The sequence below is a fragment of the Lactuca virosa genome, chromosome 3 (genome assembly GCF_052849685.1).
Source record: "Lactuca virosa cultivar CGN04683 chromosome 3, Lactuca_virosa_CGN04683_v6, whole genome shotgun sequence".
Lineage (NCBI taxonomy): Eukaryota > Viridiplantae > Streptophyta > Magnoliopsida > Asterales > Asteraceae > Lactuca > Lactuca virosa.
The window spans coordinates 241,268,649-241,276,803 of record NC_136428.1 but is presented as its reverse complement, the minus strand read 5'-3'; the positions used below and the strand labels follow the sequence as shown (position 1 = coordinate 241,276,803).

General features: G+C 32.7%; 1 long non-coding RNA gene across 2 annotated transcripts; it reads right to left on the bottom strand.

The window, feature by feature from the left end:
* Positions 1-3,335: 3,335 nt before the first annotated feature.
* On the bottom strand, positions 3,336-6,993 carry LOC145167076 (uncharacterized). 2 transcript variants are annotated; one of them, XR_013740890.1, is made up of 3 exons: positions 6,361-6,993; positions 4,636-5,889; positions 3,336-3,904 (listed from the first exon to the last, which is right to left on the bottom strand). It is a non-coding gene; the product is annotated as an uncharacterized LOC145167076 (long non-coding RNA). The 2 variants fall into 2 exon arrangements; XR_013740889.1 differs by lacking the exon at positions 3,336-3,904 and having other exon boundaries at positions 4,557-5,889.
* Positions 6,994-8,155: the final 1,162 nt, after the last annotated feature.

Below are 8,155 nucleotides of genomic sequence, written 5' to 3'. Positions count from 1 at the left end.
ATTACAGTTGACAAAGAACAATTACTGAATCGAGAATGTGACAATGAATCGTATCCACATAAATCATATATGATTGGATATATATAATCACATGTGATTATATGTATTTAATCAGATATGATTTATGTAGACAATATTTGATTATATGTATTTAATCACATATGATTATGTTGACAAAGAACAATTGTTGAATCGAGAATGTGACGATGAATCGTATCCACATAAATCATATATGATTGGATACATATAATCACATGTGATTATATGTATTTAATCAGATATGATTATGTAGACAATATTTGTTTTTGCGGTTTTGATGAATAATTGCTTTTATGTATTTAATCACATGTGATTATATGTATATAACCACATATGATTTGAGGTGGACAATATTCATTTTTTCCTTCTCGATTCAATAGTTGTGATCATGTACTTAATCACATATGATTATACATATAATCACATGTGATAAAATACATGAAAACAACTATTGAATCGACAAAGCGAAAATATATTGTGTCCACATAAATTATATATGATTAGATTCATATAATCACATGTGATTAGATGTATTTAATCACATATGATTAATTTGGATAAAGATTTATTTTCTTGTTCTTGGTTCAATATTTATTATCGTGTATATAATCATATGTGATTGTATGTATCCAATCACATATGATTTATATAGACAAGATTCATTTTTTCTAAATAAATCATATGTGATTAGAAAAATATAATCACATCTGATTAAATGTATTTAATCATATATGATTAAAGTGGAAAAAAAAAACAATAAATGAATCGAGAACGCGAAAATGAATCTTAGCCACATAAATCATATGTGATTATGTACACGTAATAGGAGACTTAGTGTAACTCACCTCATTGAACTTGAAAATTAGCTAGCGTGAGCAAGATAGATCCTTTCCTTTTCAAGAACCTACACAACAATTATAACATTATTTAGCTTGTGCTTTGTTGTATTACTCTTATCAAAACTTATGTACATATTTCCTTATTTTCTCTTTGATTGTAGTCCTCTGTTTGGGATATGTTTTCTTACATTTCAACCCATTATTAAATTTTGATAAAATTATATTAGTAAATTTCCCCCTTTTATCTTTTCAGAAATATAAAGATTTCATTCTAATGATTTTTGGCTTATTTTATATTAAATTTACAAGTTGGTAACTTTTAGTTGTCACTTTCTGGACCACTCGACACTCTTGGAATAAACTGTATCAATCTACTAAGAATTACATCAGTCACTTTATATGTTGGAAACTATAAATCCATATCTAACTATAGGCTTTGGAATTTTGGCATTTGGAGTTCTGATGAATTTATTATGATTTTTTGAAGACAGTGCATGAAATCTGTGACAGCATGGACCAGCCTGAGAAGATTGCCAATTTTACCCCTCAAGGATTTGGAATTTCGAAATGTGATTCAAAGTTTGAAGAAAGTAGACACACTAAGATTTCCATAAAACTAAGTCTCATGATTTTTAGATGTTCGTATTGACTTTCACGAATTTTAGAAGTTGGAGGACAGATTTGGGAAAATTGATCATAATATCTTCTAAATCATTTTTGGTGTTCTAAAGGAATTAATGGTTAAGCCTTAAGTTTATCACTTTTAACATGATTGTTGGTTACTTATTATACTATAGAGATGTGAAATTCAATTTAACCTAAGGGCCTTAATGTTTGGCTTAATGAGGGTTCAAAGTTAAGGATTTTCAAATAAAATGTCACTTTCATACTTATTAGGGTTAAGTTGCCAACTTAACCCATTAAGCTCTTTAAGTCACCTCTTTCGAGTCCTACACAGAGGCAAATTAAACAAAGATATCAAAATATGTTTGGGGAAACTATGCAAGAACATAAAATCCAATTTATAATCTTAACAACCAAACATTCAAGTTGTTGAATATGTTTGGGGAAATAAAGGTCAGTCAAAAAAACAGAGGCAAATTAAACAGAGACATCTAAATGATGCTATTTCAGCAAAAAAAAAAAAACAGTCAACAAGTACCTACAAACTGCAACAATAAATACACCACCTTGTTCTTGATTTATTTGTGGAGGTTTTACATTAAGGCATTTCATTGAACACTTGGTGTTCATAAAAAATCTACTCAACAAGTAACCGCAAAACATAAGCAAGTTCATAAAATCCAGAAAGCTAGAGCAAGAAACTCATTAATTTGCAAAATTTATAACAATAACTCGCAAAAATGGGTCTCATATCAAAACAACATAACAAAAAGGGGAATTTCATAAGCTAATAAATAAGAAAACATAACCTAATCGATTTTTTGGAGAGATGCACCTGTAACAACATTATCAACAGTAAAATTTCCTTTAGATTTATTAGCAACATGACCATTTTCTTTTCGATCAAGCAACAGCTTCATATCCTTATCAAGATTAAGCTTAGTTAAAACTACTTCTATCAGTAGACTTGAAGCTCCTTATCTTCACGAGTAACTGAAATTGTAGATTGGAAGAAATATTTGTAAGGAGGAGTAGGCAAAATATAAAGGAAATCTCAATAAAATAAATGTAAACCTGATACCGACGATTGTAGTTTGATGGTGGAGGTGGGGATGTCGCTGAAACCAGATCAGGAAACAAATATGATAGCATTCTGCTTTAGATCCGGTCAGATCTTGTGACCAGTGAAACAAAATCGGGAATCACGATCTTGTGGCCGGTGAAACGAGATCTGGTGACGATTCAGAAAGAGGAGAAGCGGAAGAGGTGGTTTTTGACGGTGGGAGCAGAGGGAGATGACGACCAAGCATATCCAGATATAATGAAAAGGCAGTCATCTGGTGGTTCCGGAGATGTTACGATGCTTCCGGGGTCGTTACCATAATTCCGGCATCGTTATGAAAATTTTGGCGGTCGACAGACGATCTTGATGGTGGTCCAGATCTTGATGGTGTTAGACGTTTACATACCCAATAAATAAGGATTAATTAGTGGTCAATATTTGTTCTCATTTGTTATCAAATCAGTAAATGTTCTCATTTGAACATAACTCTCTCTATATATATATATATATATATATATATATATATATATATATATATATATATATATATATATTAATGCCGTCCTAAGAACGGCCCAGTATCGTAACAAATTACGGGACCTTTATGTTAGAACGAGACGTTTCTCATTTAGTTGAAAAAACCAATTGTTTATATAATTTTTTAGTATATTATATGCATGTTACAAAAGGAACATATTTATTTACATTATTTTTGAGACATAAAGGCAATATTATTATCTACTTAAATTTTATAAATTTTTGGGATCTGTTATATGGATTTACACTTTACTCAATATGCAACATCAATTACTAGTTGCTTTGGAGAATGCGTTGTTACAAAGCAAAACAACTTTTAAACGATTTACCATTTGATGTGGAAAGTCCACTATAATCTTTGCAATGGATGTGTTCCACAAATAAAAATATAAATTTGAATAAGAAAATCTTATTGATATTATTTTGGTAAATGCAAAGCTTATCCAATCTGAACCCATTTGTAAAGTCCCTAATAATAACTCCATATATATGAACCAAACACTTCTCATTATATACAACCGTTCTGGAACCGAATTATAATTTCATGCTTCGAGTGACAGCAACTACGTGTACTCTTAGCCAAAGCACACAATCTTCAATAAACCCATCTTAGAGCATACCAAGAAACATTACATTAATTTTTAAACCTAAAATTATCATGTTATTTTGAAAGAAACTTTCCTAGGGAGGCATAATATCAAAACCGATGGAAATTCGGATGTTCTTGGGGCTGATGGATGTTATCCCAAACGATTCCACAAGTTATTGCTTTTTAGTGCTCATCTTAAGAGTACTCAAAAATCTGTTTCAACACCAATTTACAATAAAAACAATTTGTCATTATGATCCTAATAACAAGAAGAGTTTGAAGAACAAAAATGTTAACTAAAAAATCAACTACACGCCTCAGATAAATATGTTTCTTCTTTCTTATGTTGATATAAAAGTTGTACAACCCATTTGATATACTCTCTCCAATGAAAACAGTATGAGAAGTATATATTGTCAAGCGCATATGTCCTCGAAACATATATAAAAAATAGTTATATTATAACTATGTGAATGAAGATCGAGGCGAATATATGCTTCATCTAAAGTTATCTAGCCTTTTAAGTGCAAGAGGAATAACTTGCATTCTCGACTTGGGATTAAATCTATTGCCTTTCACATGTTATAAATATTCATCTAAATCACTAAAAATCACATGGTTGATAATAAGCAGAAAAAATCAAACCATGCGATGAAAGAAGTGATGTCATATGGTGAAAGAAGAGAAGTACACCATATCAAGATTTTAAAGCCATATTATTATTAGTTTATTACAATAATTAATTTTACAATCAAATAATGCAAAGGGAATGGGGATTTGAGAAAATATACATTTTTGAACCATAGATATATTTTGATGAAGTAGTGAAGTTTGTAACAAAGAGTAGTAGAAAGTGTCATGATAAAACTAAATCAAAAAGTTTCTATTCATCTTATACCAAATTCACAGGCATGTAGAGAGAGAGAGAGAAATAAAGAAAATACCTTCCAACACCAGATTCAATATCATTTGGACCGTATACATTGAACAATCTTCAACAAGTGTTAACAAACGAATACCAATAGCTTTTCCAACAAGCAACTCGGTCAACTCATCTATTGTTTTTTATTCCACGAAGATTGGGCTCATTAAAACTCATATGAATCACATTCATTTTCAAATCGACAACTTCCTTCTCTTTCAAAACATATCTCATTATAAGCTTCAAAAGAATGGATCACATCCATCTCAAAGTCCTTCCATGGATGTATCATTATGGCAAGGTATAAAAATGGGTATGCTGACTATTTATTATAATACCATTTTTCTCAAACAAGTAATAGAAGTGATTTGTTGGAAGACCCCAGGCATTTGTCATAATTAGAAAATTAGTAGTCGTGATATCATAGAAAAAATAAACCTAAACAGATTTGGAAATGAAAGGGTTTACTCGTTCTTCTCTCTTTTTTAAATTCTCAATCATGTAACAATTTTTTTGGTTGAATTATTTCATCAACTTTATAAAATATCTTATTTATATGATCACGGTACACATAAACTTTCTTACCATGATAGGAAGGCTCTTTGAGGAAAATTATAATTTCTCAGTAGCTTGTCAAGAGGCAACAAATGTGGTCTGACAATAGGAAAATCAGATCAATTGTTCATAAGCTGAAGTTCTGAACCCATAACATGTATTTTTCATTTAAAGTAATATTTCTTTAAACTATGTGTGTATGATACATGGGCATTTTCATCTTTTTGATGATATAATGAACCTTGCAGTATTCCTGGAGCTATTGGAGCACTTACACCCCGTTCTCGAGTTCAACTTAACGAGAGAAATGAAAGGAAATGGGTGGAAATGAAAAGAAAATAAAAAAAATTGGTGTTCCCGAGTTTCATTAAAGGATGGAAGTGGAAGGAAGTGGAGGGAAATAGGAGGATCACTTTCCCTCCTAACTTTCCTTCCGATTTGGGAGGATTTGGAAAGAAAGAACAAAATGATTCATTTTCCTTCCACTTCTCTTCAACTCGGGAAGACAAAAGAAAATTTTGTTTTCATTTCTTTTTTCTCATGACTTTTTTTTCTCTTCTCTTCTTTTCTTTTGTTAAACTCTTCTCTTCTTTTCTTTTGTTAAACTCGGGAACGAAGGCGTTAAAGAATGTTGAATAACATAATTAATTCAAGATAGCGAAATGTTATAATTACCCGTTAATGTTTCCTTAATGCTCTCGTCCATTAACCTGAAGAAGACCTAGTACAGGGGAAGAACAACAAATACATTAGGTTAAAATTATAACATAATATATATCTATAAAATAAAACCAAAGGAATTTAGAGAGACGACAAAACTTAACACAATGAAGTAGAACAAAAATTCTCTTCTATTCTTTTGATGATATAGAGCCAAAAATTCAACCATATTGGCGTAAATCCATCGGGTAGAAAGAAATAAAAATAGTGGAGGCGATACAAAGAGGATGCCCCAATTTATAATCGAAATTTAAACCAAAAAACACAACCCATAGGATGAGGAACTATTTTATTTCAGCTTTTGCTAATCAAACATGTAAAAAACACTTATACGGTCTGACATATCATCCAACAACACCGTGAGTGCACCTTTCCATCTCCATAACTTCCAATCCCATAAAAAACCCTAATTTGTAAGAAGGAAATGGATCCACGTGCAATATTGGTGATACAAAAAAGAAATATGACATACCGGATTGAGGCCGGATGTGCAAACCCTAAAAGTTCAACACGTAATTGAGCATTCATCGGTTCCTTTGGAGCCTTATCCATGTTGTTAGATGTACGTCGTTTAACTCAAAGTAGGAGGTAAAGTAATCAATTATTCTGTCATCTTTCTCGCTTGAATGTGGTTTCGTTGAATGTGGTTTAGGAATATGAAATGTGAGCAGGAGGAGATGTGAGTACCAAGAGAAATAAAACATTGTATCCGTATGTTCTGGAAAACCAAGGAGCGGTGGTGGTTCAGGCAGCACCTAATTTATCGTCAAAAAACAAACAATCAACAAAGCGAAAACCCAAAATCTATCATCAAAATGCAGAGCGGTGGAGAACGGTTATCAAAAACGACGGGATGGGAGGCGGGGACAAGTCGATATCCTTGGTCTTCATAGTTAATTTCCTCCTAATTTGAAGAAAGAAAGTCGTAGCAAGTAAAAGCAAAAGGTAGGAGGGAGAGCCGCCGGACCAAAGATCGTGATTTTTCTTGTGGAAGAAGATAAAGGAGGGGGACAATGCAAAAATGTTCTTGGAAAAATATGAAAGAAAAGAGGAGGTGGGGAGTGTAGATGGAGGTGTCCATCGGCACACAAACATAATGGAATGATTTCCATCTATCCCTCTTTCGTCTCTTCTCAGTATAGATTAATAGATGTGGGAAATGGACTACCCAAAGCCCAACAACACCCGACCCAATGAAGCATCCCATTCAAATATGACTAAATACCCGATCGATAAGCTTGAACCATCAAGGAAAAAAGATTTCCTTCCACTTTCCTCTAAATCTAGAACAGTAGGCTTTTATTTATATATATATATATATATATATATATATATAAATAAATAAAAGAATGATCATTTGAGAACTCAAAATTTTCCGAGAACCCGAGAACTAAAAGTGGAACGTTGGATCAATTTTTTGGACGGATTATATAATTAGTGGCATACTTTGTAAATATAAGTAAATTTAATGGTATATTAGGTTTTTAACAATACATCACAGGGGTAAATATGGTATAAGAAAATTAAAAAAAATCAAATTACTTATTAATTGAAATATCAATCAGTATCTTTTCTTTTTCTCTCTCTCTCTCTCTCAATGTATCGTGTTCTTCCCCTCTCCGTTGACCACCTCCCTCCGCCCTTCAACAACCACCGTACCTATGTCATCAATCGACGCCTTACACTGTCACCGTAGATCCAGAATCAAAATCTCTTTCGTTGATCCATTGTATCATAAACATATCTCCACTGAAGATCCCGACGATTGATAGATTGAACAACGCGGTAGCGACATCCTTCTTCCCTCTCGGAGTTTCGTGCCCTAATTTCGGACCTCGCGATTTGTATCTTGTTATCTTCGATTACCAACAGACTAAATAGTGTCGCGGTAGAATTCCGTATCACTGGATCGTTGGTCGGTGATAGTAAAAAAAGTATGTGATCGCCATCTTTTATTCTAGCATCTCCAAGGTCAGTTGCGCTTCGTCTTCGTCGGATGGCACGTCGGCGACCGTTGGAAAGCCCAAGAAGAAGACGCAGGACCGTCTATCCGGTGTAATAGACGCTGTTAATAACCGGAAACTCCCTCCTGAACTACGTGGCCAACGCAACAATATTAGGTATCATCTCTTCTCTATCAATTCTCATGTAAATAATTCTGAATTCGTAAATTACCCTCTTCTTCTCAACATTTCAAACCCAATTAGTCGAAATCCGATTAACGTTCGATCAGTAAATCATTCAATTAGAGAATCCTTGTTTCAAAT